Source organism: Haemorhous mexicanus, chromosome 1 (assembly GCF_027477595.1).
Source record: "Haemorhous mexicanus isolate bHaeMex1 chromosome 1, bHaeMex1.pri, whole genome shotgun sequence".
Classification (NCBI taxonomy): Eukaryota; Metazoa; Chordata; class Aves; order Passeriformes; family Fringillidae; genus Haemorhous; species Haemorhous mexicanus.
The window spans coordinates 43,921,512-43,937,531 of NC_082341.1; the positions used below are offsets into that span (position 1 = coordinate 43,921,512).

Genomic DNA, 16,020 nt, shown 5'->3' on the forward strand with positions numbered 1-16,020 from the left:
GCTGGCTCCCCTGTTCATGGAAGTAAGGGGAGGTTTTAGGTGTAAAACAGTATCAACACTGTTGGGGTATTTTTGTAAACTAACAATTTTCAGTGCAAGCATCATAAGCAACAATTTTTCTTCAAAATTGTAGAGATTAAATAAAGTAGGACTAGATAAAATGTAAGTACAACCACTTGCTGTCATGGTTTACAAGGGAAATTGCTAATTTCCAGTAAAAATGAAAAAAAAAAAAAACCCTCAGTTTTTTTAATGTTGTCACTTCAATTTGGCAGAATGATTCACTTCAATATACATATTTTCATACACAATTTTTTATGAATTTCCTTTATTCTGGCAAAAGCAAGAGAAAAACCAGAAAATCATGCTTGGAATGAGCAATGGAAGGACTGTTATTTTATTGGCTGTGTGAAAATTAAATCTAAGGAATATCTTGTGGGCTGTTACAGAAATCTGGTTGCTATCATATCTTTGCTTTACTCGTGATCATCAGGGTATAGAGTGAGAGATTTTGTTTTGCTTTGCTATTGGTTGATGTTCTTATTCCTGTGTACAGCTTCTCCTGTGACAGGGGAAACAGAGGTGTGTGTCCTCATGACATTAGAGGGGAGGCTCCAGAGGTGCACCCAAGGTTATTTCACTTGAGCAAAAAGCTGGGCCAGATGTGCCTACATGACCTGCCCAGCAGCATGATTTTGGCCCCCTCAGATTTGCTGACTGGTTGGAATGCAATGGAGGAAGAGCTCCTCAAGGAGAATTTTAACCAGGAACCTACTGAGAGCACTGGGGGCTGTGGTATTTTTACCACAGCTAAGGACCTAGAACACGTCGCTGCATTTCATCATGTTGGAATGTGATTTAACTCTAACTTGGTTTCTGGGCCAACGTTAGGTTCATTGGAAAGAAAATATGAAGCAGAACTGTATAAATATATTTCTACCAACACGTAGGGAAAAGAAGGAAAGTATACTGTTCGTCCAACCTGTCACAGTGTTGAGTCTTTCTGTAACTATTCTTTTTTTTTTTAAATACCACGTTTCCCTGCTTGGCAGCATTCTCCTTTGTTAGCTCTATTGCTTTAAACTGTATTTTTCAAGGTCGTATGTTGGAGAGACAGGGGGAAAATAGAGGAACACTGAGCATAAAGGAAAAACTGAGAAAAGCATATGTATGTATATATGCACACATTTATATAGTATGACTTTGCAGCAATATTGTCAGCTCTGTGATGTGATTTGAAAAGATGGATTCTGAGCTTACTACTTCTGATGACAGGAGAAAAAACTGCTTTATTTCTCTGAGTGCAGCAAAAACTTGTAATAAATGTAGTTTTCATTAGCAAAAGCAGCAGCAACTCTAGCTATATAAGAGGTATTTTGGGCACCTGGAATGTGTTTTTTCACTGGCTGGTTTATAAAAAGCCAGTGGCAAGTTACTTAAATTCTATTATATCAGCTTGCTTTTAGATGCACTGAGGTGTGTTACCTAAGCTCACTTTTTCCCCAGTTACATCACAGTGCTAAAAACAAACTCCAAGAGAGTGCACTCTGTCCAAGGAAGAGGAAATTACTTTAATGTGTTTCCTGTGACTGTTCCTTATGGTATAAGAAGGGCCTGCAGCATGGTCTTATTTGTTTCATTTGGACAAAAGAGGAAAATTGCTGCTACTATACAGCTGAAGAAAAAGCAAACTTTCAGAGAAATTATCCAAAGAGGATATTCTGCTTTGGGCTGATTCACCAATGTCTTCCACCTGCCTGCCTTCCTCATCTGCAACTGCAACAAGTGGGTCTGTGGTGCTGCCTCGATAACGTGGCAGTGTTTTCATCTTGTCTGCTGTGGCTGAGTGAGTGACTGAGGTTCAGGTTATAGAGAGAAGGGCCCTGTGTGTCCATTCTTGCAAATAGGAGCATAGGGCATGCATAAACACAGAAAGCCCAGGAGAGCTGGAACAAAGTTTTGGTGTGTTTTGTAGAAACGGTGATCAGCTGGAGAGACGAGACTCTGTGTGTGCTTGTGGATGTGCCTGTGGCAAAGAAATGTAGGAAGAAGCAGTTTCACCTCCAAATTGCTGTGTTGTTATGAGTCTTGCCACATTTTGCTTGAGTCTCAGCTATGCTACTGGGCCAGTAGTAGCTACACTCATCTGTGAATTCTTTTCCATCTCTGTTCATCTGTGCTGTGTTCAGCTGTGTTTGTGCAGTGCCTGAGACAGTAGGACTCTGTACTCTAGAGGGCTTCTTGGCTTTGGGGCTGGAAGAAAAGACTTATGGAGATACTGATTTGATTGTCAAACAGTGGGATTTGTTACCTGTATTTTTAAAATCAGACCCATATTTAATAAGATTTTGGTTGTAACATGTCTGGGTTTTTTGGTGAATTTCGCATGAGTTATGTAAGCATTCTATTGCCATCCATACTCTTTTGCTTTCCAAAAAGAGCACATTCCATCCATTCATGCTGATCAAGAATAGCATGTGAAAATGGCACTAGCAACAGCTGCTCTTTTGAATAGAGTTGTAGCTGGCTTGAATCTGATCCCAGCTGTCAAGGGGTAGAGTCTGTGAAAATTGTAGCACTACACTTGGCCCAGGACAGGGGCTCCGGGCAATGCTGCTTTACCTCTAGTCATTCATAATTTATGAATAAGTAATTAAACACGTGATGCAAAACTATGAAGTAGTAGTGCTTTCATACTGTATCTTCAAAGATTCTATTTAATCTGAAATTTCTTAAGACATGAAAAGAAAAAAAAAAAATTGAAACAAAAAATTTGGAAGAGGTTTCTTAGTAAGAGCTCTTTGAAGTCACTTGCTAGATTGAGTTGATGAGGACCAATTAAAGCAAAACATGTGTCCACAATTTGCTGCCATTTGTTCTAGGCACATCTTTATGGATGAAGTTTGTTGCCTCTGTAATGATGAAGATGCAAATGTCTTTCCCATGAGGCTGAGCGATCTGGTTTTTTTTATAAAGACCTAATGTGATGATTTAAGCCCTACAGCATGAGCCACAATATGTCTGCATTTTCTGTAGTAAAACACGCATATCATAATCTGCCATGCATGCACTGTCTACTCAGGGCTTCTATAAGCTAGAGAAAAATGTGGGAACAGGTAAGTGGTGAAGCTCTTGGTGCACAATCTCTATATGGGACGTTCTTCCTCAGGCATTTATTTTCCTGAAAAAATGCAAGGACTTTTATTTCTTGTTTACTTACAGCACTAGGGTCTGTGTGAGGACCTGTCACACCACAGCATCTGAAATAAACGGCCATCTGAGTGCTTCTTCATGTCATTATCACTTAGTGTGTTCCCAAGTATCACTCTTTCATCTCATACTGGCACGATGCCCAGTAATATCAATAGAAAGAGTTTCCTATTTGCAAGTATGTGCCACTCTCTGTAGTAAAATGAGCAAAAATGGCTGTGAGAGGCTGTGCCCTGCAACATGGGCTGTCACAAGTCTCCTATCCCCTTGCTGTGGATGCAGCTCGCCTTCCCCAGTGTTAACTGGCAGCCTGGCTGCCTCTCAGTCAAGTCTTTGCAGTGAAGTTCACCCTGTAGAAAGGGTTAGCACAAGCCTGCACTCCATTCCAGTCTGAAGCAAGTCCAGGGGCTCATCCGACTCTTCTCGTAAATATTTGATAAGCAATGTGAGTTTGTAAAATTCCTGTCTTAGAGAAGACCCAGTCCTAAGTACCTTCTGGAAGGTGTTGAGCAGCCTCCTAATAATGCCTCTTGCCTCTGCTAGGAACCCACACCCACCAGCTTTTCTTTCTATTGCCAAGTGCTGTCTGTGAATAATGACGTGTTATTAATAAGGTGGTATGCACTGATGGCTCATTTGCACAATTACACATGGCTCGTTTAGTGCAAGTGGAGAGGCATGGTAACACTGCAAGAAAGACTGCCGTAGATGAGACGTGAAGAAATGGATTTATGGAGCAGGTAGCTTGACATCAGGTGTTAGGCAAAAATGCTTTATCAGGTTAAGGTATTGAAACCCTACAACAGGCTAGTCAGGAGGACTTAAGTCTGCCACTGAAGCACCGAATGGAAAAAAACCCATCTCTCAGGGGAGACAGAGGTCATCTAGATGATTTCAAAAGCTCCCCTCAAACCCTCTGTTCCTGTGACCACTAGGTACTGTGTCCTTAGTGCAAATGAGCCTGCTTGCTTCCACAGAGAGCTCTCAGCTTGCACCAGCCATGTATAATTAATCCATTCGCTAGAGATGCACAGCTGACATGGGCTTAAAAGTACTGGGAATCACTTGATACACATCAGCAGAGAGTGTCTTCCTATCATTCACAAGGACCCACAGAAAGGATAGAAAACAGCATTTCTGTTGTGCTCTGTTAGATTGACAGGTATTAGCTTGAGCAAAGACAGCAGCAGGGAGTGGTTATCCAGCAACAGATTCCATCTGGTTTGCTTAAAAATTAGAAAGGTAAACAGCCTCTGGCTATGCAGTGTATCATGTACAAAGCTTTTTGGGATACTCACTGGGCTGAGGCATTTGTATTTGAGAGTCACGTGGCTTGGTAACAGCCTGCCCATCGGGCAGCTCACAGCAAGCAGTCCCTCAACACTTTCTTTTCCCAGAATTCAATTAAAGGTTGTTGCTTCAGTTTCTCAGCAAAAACTGCCTTCTTGAAAAAAGCTGCAACCTTCCATTTTGCGATCCTGAAAAGAGACCTTAAGAAAGGGGGCTTTAAAGCAAACCAATGCACCTTATAGAGAAACTAAATAGAATTTACATTTTCCTATCAGATGTAGGCTCCAGTGTCCTTGATGTGCCCTTTAGTGAGATTTCATCTTAAACACACACACACACACAAGAGGGAGGGTTCCTGCTTGCTGCCTGAATAAGCAAAACTCTGTGAATCGGTTGGCTCTTGTCATTCCAAAACTGAGATTGTTCCCATGAATAGCTTGCAGTATTAATTTTAAATTTGCTGGTTCCATGAACTGTGTTCTTAAAGGCATTACAGTTTGGTAGGATTTCACAGACAGTGTGAACTCTTTAACAAGTTTTAGGTACATCTGTGGGGTGGGATCTTCTGCCTCGTTTTGCCCAGAGCAGATACAAATTCAGGACACGGCAGCACAAACAACTAACATATTGTGTAAAGTTCTCCACTTTTCTTGCAGATTTGCTGAAAGACACAGAAAGATGTGGAATAGGCCTGGGACTGTAGAATTTCAAGTCATGGTTTAGGTCCTTGACACTGAATTTGGGATAAAAAGCCAACAGGCAGTTGCATTATTGTATTTGCTCTTTCTATTTGCAAACAAGTGATTCATGCCTTTGCACGTATCATTTGATAGTCTGAGTATGTTCCTGTTATTAAGCACCTTCAATTTTATGCTTATAGCTGTGCTATTTGCACTAGAACCCTGTAGATTTTTCAAAATTAATGAGCATGGATTCTTCACAGTGTTTATATTCATCAAGCATTCACACACCAGTTGTGTGACTTTCTGGTAACAATGTCCATGATTAGTATGCTAGAAAACCAAGAGATATTAAGTAAATACATATAAATATGTATGCTTTGCCAAGTTTGAAAATGCTGCAAGGATTTGGTTTTAAAATTCCTTACCACCTTGTTAAAACAATAATCTGATATAAACCTACAGTATTACTTCTATCCTATGTTTTGAATTGTTTGTGTTTTGGACCTGAAGTGATCCCCATTGTATGACACCATATCTGTGTAATCTGTTTTAGATTCAGTGCTGTTTGCCTCAAGCCCTCAGAGAGATGTTTTAGAGGGAGAGTGAATAGGCAGGAGAACAAATGTGACTTTCCTCTATTTTCCTTTTCAAAAGTCTATTCATCCGTTTCTAACAGAAATGAAACTTCAGGAACAAAGACTTAGCAGCCTGTGCAAATTCATGTGTGTGTTTTGAGACCCAGTGTCAAGTGGAGGAAGAAATGTTGCTGTTGTGCAGGCCTAGCAACCATGAAATATTGGTCCTATTGAGTTCAATGGCAAAACTCCCATTGACATTAGTAGGATTGGGATTTTATTCCCAGCCTTCATGTTCCCAGCTTGCTTCGATATGTTGCAATATAAAATGAAAATATCCTGTCAAACATTTATTTCTTTCCCCAAAGCCTTCTTTTCTTCCTGGCTGTGCCTAAGAAACATTGTTGTGGTTTTTGACAATATTGCAATCAAGGCCTAATTCAGCAAAGATAGTTAAATATGTAAATTGTGTTGTTACCCCAGCCAGACTGCTCCTACAGCAGCCACTAGCCTTGGGCTTGAATTGCCATTATTATATGTTCCAATAATTTGAAATAAGAAAATTTATATGTCAACATGCACACTGGTGTCTCATGTCCATGAATTATCCGTTCCTGTGGGAAAGACAGAAAAATTCCTGTTAGGTACTCTGTTACATTGTTATCTGATATTCCCCATGTGAGAACTGCCCTGCTCAAGGATTTGTACCACTGTTATCAGTACCAAAGCAATATTTAGACCCCCGTGTCTAAACTTTGTGCTGAAACTTTTATATGCTAAAAGTGAATTTGACTACTTGAAACGCCTTTGAACTTTTCTACCTCCAGCCACCCCTTGGCATGCTACATTCCATTATTTTTGAGCAGGAAGGACCTAAGTGTGGATGTTATAGCAGCTTTCATTGCTCACTTTTGTGTCCATTGTAGCTCACTGCAGGTTGTGTAAATAATTTTCTTGTAAAACCAGGCTTGTTGCAGGCAGTGGAATCAGTTTGGAAGAAATACACAAACACCAAAGTGTCATCTAATTCAGCAGCATGTGATGGGCATTATCTCTGTCCCTTCTCTAAATAGAAAATATATGGATGCCCTCTGTGGATCTACAAAAATTCTCCAAAGAATGTAAGCACATTTGACTCAATGAAAGACTTCAGAACTCCGCCTGTGAAAAAACTTAGTGTGAATCATTATCCAAGTTAGCCTTTGGAGCAAAGACTTTGCTTCTAGAAGCAGTGTATCCATCTGGTCTTTATATGAAGACAGGCATCTACAACACTTCCTTGACAAATCAAGGCCCTGTACATAATTAGTATGAATGTGTTGTTTTGTAGCACATTATTGGCTTAAACTGCATGTATCCTCCAATGTCTGAAACATCAAGGGCAGGATGTGCTCCCAAGGTCTGGGAAAAGCCACCGTCTCCTTTCACATGGTGTTATTCCCCATATTATTTTTGGATAAGAGGAAGATGTTTGTTATATGTCCTACATAAGATCTTTGAAAAGTGATCTTAGCAGGAAAAACACTCCACCCTGCTCTGGTAACTTAAAGCTGTCCCTCTACTGGGTTCACAAAAGGTTCTGGAAAGGAGGAGAAAAAGTTTATAGCATGTCACAGCCTTCCAGCTGGAGAAAGCAAGGGAACCACAACACTGAGGCCATATTTCCTTGGGGTTGAGGTGCTGGCCCTCCACTCTGGCTGGTGTGTATCTCATATGTGCATCACGAGTGCCCGGGAGGAGCCCCCACTTCAGGTTTTGGAGGATTAGTGCAGCACAGCCTGGCCAGCTTTCCCATTAGTGAGCTATTCCTATTGCTCAAGACCAGGCTCCTGGTCATACCCAGGGCCAAGGACAGGATTTCTGGGGCCAGGTTTTCCGTATCAGCAAATGCTTCATAACTGATTTTGGCACTCTGTGAGTTTTCCTAAGTACCTAAGCAGATAAACCTGCATTCTTCCTGGTGGCTGAAGCAGGAAACTTCTGCAGGTGGCTTGGAGAAGTGCATGAGGCACGTCTCACTAATACACAGTGCCAAGATATTTTGGAAAATCTTTCCCTTGAATTTAAGGCCGCAGACTTTGTTTCAAAACTGTGTAATACAGAGCATAAATATTTTGCCCTAGAACTGAGTGATATTTGGTGCTTGCTAAGACCAAGGTATAAGGAAGGGCGAAAACCAAAAAAGAATGCACATTGAAGGAAGTAAAACAGTGTGGATGGGTAGAGAGATGGCTGTATATTCCTCATAATAAATATATTCATAATAAAGTAAATATATCCATATTTTATTGCAGGTTTAATTGCTATCTTTAGGTATATTTCACATACCCATTTGAAACACTTGTTCTGGTTGGATTTATTGTGTACCTATTCTGTATTCATTGGACTGTTTTCCCTAACTCTCTACTGCAGCAACATGTAAATATCCTTCTAGCCACTGCCATCATCAGTAGAAATGTGTATCTTGTGGCAGAATAGAGCTTGCTCTGCATGGAAACCTGAAATATTGCTTAGAGCGAAATCTTCAGACCACACAACAAACTCTGTCTCATGAGGTTAACCCATAGACCTTCCTTATTGCTAGAAAAGGAACCAACAATTCTCTCTCATCCCTGAGGAATATTGGTCTTAAATAACTTGATGACCAATGCCATCAGTTGTTATGAGTCATTGCAGGAGACCCTGAAAGAGTTGGAAATTTTTGTCTACTCTTAGGTGACTTCCCATCACATTTTATTGTTACTGTCAGAGTGAACCAGTGAGTATTATGGACAGTACTTTGGTGTAAAACTGTGAAAAGCAGCATGATTTCTGGCCACACTATAAATCCATTTTGTAAAACCCATGGCTTTGTTGCTGCTGGAATTCCCATGCAGATAGCCTGTGAGGGATGCTCAGTTTTCTAATCCGAAGTTTCTCATTCTTTATGCATTTGGAAAAGGCACTGCTTCCTTAAGTTAGCATTGCATGGGAAAGATGATGACTTTGCACTATCTTCTAAAGCATTGGATTTCACTGGCTCCTGCAGAGGCTACAAATTCATTAGGCTATTGCACCTCCTCATTGCTGAGGGCATTATCAATTAACATACAAACACCACAATGAAGAAGTCAAAGAGAGGAAAGTAAAGATAACAAACAAGGAGAGAACCTGATCAGTGAATAACAGCATGCTTGCAGGGCAAAACACTTGTGTTTGTATAGACAGATTTAGTTTTGCCTTAAAGCACAGGGAAAGAAAAAAGGTGGCTTAAAATCTTGTGAGCTTTCAGCCTTGTCTTGGAGGTAGAATGGATCATCTCCCGTTTTTTGTTGTTCACTTCAGCAGTGCTGGGGTTTGACACTATTTTTTCCTTAGAGAACCTGGCCATTTCACCTAGTTCAAAGCTGTTTTGTTGTGCCATTTCAGGAAGGAAGAGCTGTTTTTCTGATCTGCCTGAAAGCCTCACGTTAAATCCCTGCCCCGGGACCTACTTCTTAAGGCTGAGGTTGTGAAGCATAAAGTTAATCACATTACAGTCTGTACTGCACAGAGGTGCCCTGAAAGTTATTAAGGATGAAGCTTGTGCTGGAGAAAGGGCAATAGGTGCTTAGGGAAAGAGGATCCTCCAAGGCTGATTCCCAGAAGCAAACAAGGAGGATGTGCAGGAATGGAGTAGTGTTTACAGCTTATTAGGAATGGACAGTAGCAGCTCATTCTTTTTCTTTATTTTTCTTTTTTTCATGCAGGGCAATCTCTTATGGGAGAGATCATCTCCAAGATAGGAGTTACAGAACCCTGGGCCTCAGCAGTGCACACTGCAGTGCATCTGTTCTTGCCCTTGGGACATTCATGACTGGGACCATTAGTTTCAAAGTCACCACTGAGCATGTATGTGACTGACAGGGAATCAGATATAAATCCTCTAGCCTCTGAGGTGGAAGTGAATGAACTGGAGACAGGATAAGGCAGAGAATGCTTATTGTGCATTGTCAAAAAAAGGGCTCCTACAGGAAAAAGGAAGGTACTCTTTCCTTGTAGTTTATGGATCTGCAGAAAACCTGGGTGAGTGGGGTGCAGCGTGCATAGACTTGACTAGCGCTTCTTTCAACGAAAATTTGTTTCAGAAATGAAAGGCAGTTCTAAAGAAACATCTTGGTTTGAATTGCTGTTGGGAACATCTCGTAACGCTCCTTGCTATAAGCTTCTCTCAGTTCCAGGGCACCTGTATTCACCAGTATTTTCCAACATGAAAATGATCCCTCTTTCTTGCAGAAGGTGGTGACACCATTTAATGACTTCTGCTGTTCCCTGCTTCTAGCACTTCAGTTCTACCAGAGCAATGTGCCTTTTCCACAGTGGTTTTCACTGCTGCATCCAAATTTTCAGCTTTATTCCTCTGGTTCACAGGCTCTGTGGCAGCCCAGAGCTGCACAGCACAGCTCAGCCCAGCAGCCTGTGCTTCTGTGGACCATGGGCTGGCTGTGCTCCAGAGCAGCCCCATCACAGAAAGAACAGCTTGAGGGTTACAGTCAATTAGCATAAATTGCTAAGGGCCCAAAATATGTTGCAGAGCCAGTGTGGATTGTTAAGCCTCAAAATACGTTCCCTTTTTCTTCCTTTTTTCTCGCTTCTTTTTCCTCTGCTGACTCTGTGGAGGAGAAAAAGCTTAGAGCCCATTTTTGTCATTCTCAGAGAAGGGATGTAACTGATGGAGCTGGAAGAGTAGGGCCAAAAGCACCTCCTAATATCCAGGAGACCTTGGGCTGTTGTTTTTGTCGCTGAATTTCTCAGTATCTCCTGTTCCTGCATGTCTTATCTATTGACCTGTAAGCATTTGAAGCTAGGGGTTGACAGTATTTGGATGTGTTATACACTGCTGAGCATACTTTTGGCTCTTATTTAGTAATTATAACAATTAATAAGAAATACCATATGGCTAAAAATATTGTAACTCTCAAAAGAATTCTTGGGCCATTTATTTTTTGTGCATATGAGTGTGTGCCTCATTTAAGCCAATTATTTTTGTATTAACAGGCATTGGTTATGCCATCCTTCTGCTTTTATTTTTAGTAATATTCAGATTATTACAAGAAGTGTGAAGAGCAAATGAAAAAAAGAAATCTGTTTCCTAGTACTTGTATTCTAAAATTAAATTTTCTGGTTGAATAATCCTACATTTAATCCTCTAAGGGATGTGTCCCCCAAGGGGAGCATTCCCTGCACCCTCAGGTACCTGCTGTCAAAATGTCAGAGGATGGGAGATGAATCCAAATGAACTAATGAATCCAAATCCTTGTTTGGAAATCAGATGGTGTTTGATTATGGCTTTACCATCTTTAACCACAAATGTGAAATTTATGGGCTAGAGACAAGTTACTCTCAAAATTCAATTCCCAGGTTGTGTTGTGCTTTTCATAAAATGCAGCAAAATATGATAGAGTCCCTCTTACTCCCCATCTTGTCAGTTATGGGAGACTGGGAAGTCAGTCTTCAGCATTTCAGGATGAAATGTTTAGGTCTTGCAGAGATGATCCTTTTTAGCATGGCATAGACAAGTGTAAAGCCTCTTTTGTCCTATGGATTGAAGGGATTCAAGCTTTATATCCGTGGAGGAACTGAGATCACACATGGTCCTGGAGTATCTCCAGACTGCCTCTGTGTGTCCCACTTTTTTGGCTGGAGGTCTCTTGTCACAGGCTGTGACAAAAGCTTCTGTTCCTGTTCAGTGGTATTTTGACAGCAGGGTGTTGTTACTGAGCCCCTGATCTGGTGCAAAGGATGCATCCATGTGTGTTTGCACTGGGCAGCAGCATCCACAAGGGAACAGGAAACACAGACCAAGGACTTGGGGCACCATGGTACCTAAATCATCAAAGTAGCAGATTTTTAAAGTAATGAATGGGCTTATAAAAGTGTATTTCTTTAAAATTCAGCTGTGAGTAGAATATGATGCTTATTGCTGTTGAGAATAAGGACTAACGTAATGTGCCCATTTCATTGATAATTTCAGAACTATTTCTTATGTTTAAATATTAAGTAGAAATTATGAAAAAGCTTTGACTAATGCCTTTTTGAGAACAAAAGCACAGGTAAGTATATTTTTAAAGTGTGATCTGATATGCTGAGGGGTAACTCAGGGGAGAGATGTGCAGAAAAATGCAGGTTTGTGTTAGTATTTTTTTTAAAACGACTAAGATGTTATTTTGCAAAGCAAAGTTGTTTTGTGGTGGCAGATGTATAAAGACATTGGTTGTTTCAATGTCAGGTGTGACTGGCAGATGAATAACAAGATTGTGTAAAGAACTGCAGCTGGATCAGCAAGGCTGATTCCTACCAGTCAGAGAGCTTCTGGAGATTACAGTATAGCATGGAGAATTTATTGAGGTGATTTATCCACAGTGCTTGTGAATACATTGCATCCATACTCTGTCTGAACTAGTGTAGAGTGGTTCTCAATACCTACAAATGTATTATTAATGTTACTTTAGAAAGCAATATGTTTTTCAATAGTTTCAATATCCTTCATGTTCATGGATTTTGAACATAACTCTAAAATTCACAGTAAATCTTCTGCTGTTGAAACAAATAAATTTTGGGAAAACATAAAAAATACTTTTAAAAATTACATTTGTTAAAAACTACTCAGTCAGCCTTTCTGCTGCCAAGACTGCCTAACAACCAGAAATGGAAATTTCCATAAAAGAGACTTCTGAAAGGAACAAAGGGGGCGAAACGGAATATTCTGGTTTTGCCTGTGGGGCTGTCTTCTTGTTTTGGGAGCTTCCATCAGTAGGCTGGTGGAGAAGACAAGTGGAGAAAAGCTAAAAAAAGGAAACAGGTGAAGCACAATTTCATGTTAAGTACTCTGTTTTCCTCTGCATCCATAAGTTCTTGCGCTATGAGGGAAATAAATCCAAAAGGACTTGTTAGAGGAGGAGACCAAGAACTTTTTTTTTTTACTGTCAGCAATAAGACAATCATGTGAGAAAAGGCTCTTCGGTCCGTGTGGTTTCCTCTGTCATGGTGTTAGAGAGGGTGAGCTCTTCTCTCCGCTTTACAGAGTCAAGCAGTTCCTCAGCTGTTCCCCTCATGCTCACAAGATCCACGTGCTGACCATGCTGGCATTGCCTCCTGCCCAGGCTTGCAGATCCGTATATTTTGTCCCTCAGCATCTACTGCCAGGGATGAGTTACCAAAAGAAGTAACTCCTTTACAGCCACCAAAGAACGACCCCTACTAGAATTTTTTACTGCAGCATTTCTGAATGGTCCTTGTGAAGTGCAGAGAAAGGAGTCTGGCAGAGCTATCCCTTTTGGAACCCTTTGGAAACTACCACTGGAAGTAGGAGGAGAGTGGCATGGGCAAGTGTAGCTCCCCCAGCAAGAGTTTTGGGAAGGGGAAGATTGCTCTCCGGTCAGTGTGGCACCCTGCACCTCAGAGCTGAAGTGAGAAAGAAAATGAAGCTGTTCCAGGAGGCCAGTCGTCTGTGACTGATCTTCCACAGCAAAACCTGTTTTCTACAGTGTATCTGTGCAAGAGTAGGAAACAGTCATGAATTTAGCAGTGAGAAAATTTTGCCTTTATAAAGTTATTAGCTGCAATGGTTTCATTTGACAGCCCTGAAATACACAAGACACTGAACTGGGAGCGTCTCAGTTTTGCAAAATTCAAAACTGCTGGCTTTGCACTGAGTTATGGCAGGACACTGTGGTAGCTTCTGGTAAATGAGCTTCAGAGATTTACACCCTTATGTTTGCTTTTCTAAGCCAATATATATTTGTACCAATATATATTTTCTAAGCCAATATATATTTGTGCAGAGGCAGTATTTTTTGTGCAGGTAGGATAGGATGCCAATAGTGTTACGCGTGTCATTATATAAGATCAAAAATGCATTCATCTGTAATATGCATTCCAATCTCAAGACCCTGTTAATTTCAATGAATTTCAGGGTCTGGTTTGGGAGACAGTGTTTTAATGAAGACATAAATCACCAGTCATAAGCACGTCTTGATATTTTCTTATGTAAAATCAGTAGCTGTATTAAAGGTTCACTGATATTCATAGTGCTTTTGGTCACTATTGAATGTGTCTTTTTCCAACAGGTCTGAGACTTTGTCATTTATAATAAACTGTGAGAATTATGGACTCAGAACTGTATGTGTCTGAGGGAGAGAGGTACCTCATAGTCTGCTGAATTTGCCACATATTTCAGTGCTTTAAAATATTAACTTATTTTTATTCCATTTTCTAATCTGTCTGTTCATTGTTCAACATAAGAGAATTTCAGCCTGTATACATGGATTAAGCACATCTCCTATCCTGTGGTTCACTCATCAGGCTCTGTAGATTGTCAAGGTAGTGCCTCTAGGGCAAGTTTGGATATGAACTGCATCAGTCTTGCACTTTCTTCCCCTTCTCTTACCCCATTTTCATTTGCAGAGGACCTTGGCACTGCTGGTTGTCATAGGAATGTGGTAGGACTGTTGAACAGGAAAAGAGGAGATGCATAGCTTTGCCCATAATACATTCAGGCTGCTACCTCCAGGGGCTGCAACAGCAAGGGACGCAGCTGGGAGATCCACGAGTGACTTTGCAGTTGCAATAGTGTTCTGGTGAGGGCAGTGGAATTTCAGTACTCCTGTTTTGAGCCCAAAGCCTTTACAACCCCCAGCGAGGGCTGGGAACATGTTTAAGGGCTCTACAGACCTAGAGGGGATAGGTATGTGTGAATGAAGCTGCTCTGTGGTCTCGAGGAGACATTGCTGTGATGCATTTCACCAAAATGTTGCAGAACTTCTCAAGTATTTCGTGAGGAGACACTGAAGTTACCAAACTATATCTCCTACAGCCTTCACAGAGGAGGCAGAATCTAAACTGTGCTGTGGATGGCTAGTCTTCACCCTAAAAGAGTCCTTGGTGGCACAGTTGGGAGATGATGTAAAGGAGAGACCTTGGAAATGTATGTCTGACTGCTATGCTTCTATAGTACTGATGTCAGCAGCCTTCTAGCTATTTACTCAGCTTTGAATGGAATTATATTTGTGATGGCTCCTCTCTAAAGCCAGTTTTTGTGATGGAGGGGATTAATGGGTCTCTTTTTTAAAGGAGCTTTGCTTAGTTCTAAGACAGTATGCTAAAAGCACCCTTAGGCTGTTTTTAAAGTATGCTGGAATTGCAATACTCTAAAACATTGCTGGCAGTGATGGAGCACCTGCAGTTTTCATTCTTTTAATTTTATTTCCTAGCATTTGAACAGGAATTAATCAGACTGTGAGGAGACTGCTGCAAGGTTTAGGTAGACTTGTGGCTGCCCAAGCTTCTTCCCTCAAAACAAAAAGAATGTCTGTCCATTTCTCTGTGACCCTGTCGATGCTGGCAGTCACTGCATCAAATACTTAGTCTGAACAAGAGAATGGAAGGTCCAGCTGAAGAGATGATCCAAAATATTTGAAGAGGGGAAAAAAAAAAAAATAGTCCTGAACTTCTCTAAAGGTCATTGTTAAAATTAAGATTAAAATCGTTAACCTGCTTTGGTAAAGAGGAGGCTCAGCAAGTACAGGTCAGTCAACAAGGCAGCAGTATGATGTATAGTGGGAGTGTGGATGTGTTGGAAATTAGGAGTGTGAATGTGTTGGAAATTAGGATTGTGGATGCACTGGAGGATTAGTTTTTAGTATTGTTTAAGAAATACCTCACAAAAGTGAATGAGAATGCAAGAGCCTGAAACATGCTGCCTTTACTCCACAACAAAAAGAAATACGTCACCAAAGGGAAACCCTGGGATCTCTGGTGCTCCGAGTACCACCTTCAGGTTTCTTTCTGAATTTTCATCTTTTAGTATATGAGCTTCAAATTGCTTCATTGTCATAAGGAACAAATAAAAACAGTTTATTATTAATGCTTCTATTGAGTCTAAAGATCATACTCTATATTTCCAGCAGTGTCAGACCACTGGAATTTCTTTAACTCACTGAATCAGATTCTTAGTGGACAGAAAGAAGAGCATGATTAGCTTGGTTTAAATCATTATTGCTCTGTGAAAATAAATCTCAAGGCAAGTATGAGAGTTTTGTCTGGCTTTCTTGTGTCCTTCTGCTAGAGTTCACATTACTGAGCACACTGTTTATTCTTCAGGAGTTGGTCAGGTAATGCTCATCTTTTAGGCACAGCTTTACTGCAGTGAATAAAATACCAATACTGTATTTCAAACCCATAGAATGTAGTCGAACATTTATTTGCAAAACCTAAAGCTAGTAGATATTCATTAAAGCATCTTT

The 16,020-nt window shown here is 40.7% G+C and overlaps 1 protein-coding gene across 2 annotated transcripts in view; it reads left to right on the forward strand.

Annotated features, from left to right (window-relative positions):
- Positions 1-16,020, forward strand: part of TMEM108 (transmembrane protein 108) — a 154,105-nt gene that overhangs the window by 69,895 nt on the left and 68,190 nt on the right. The gene's annotated exons all lie outside the window — the stretch shown is intronic.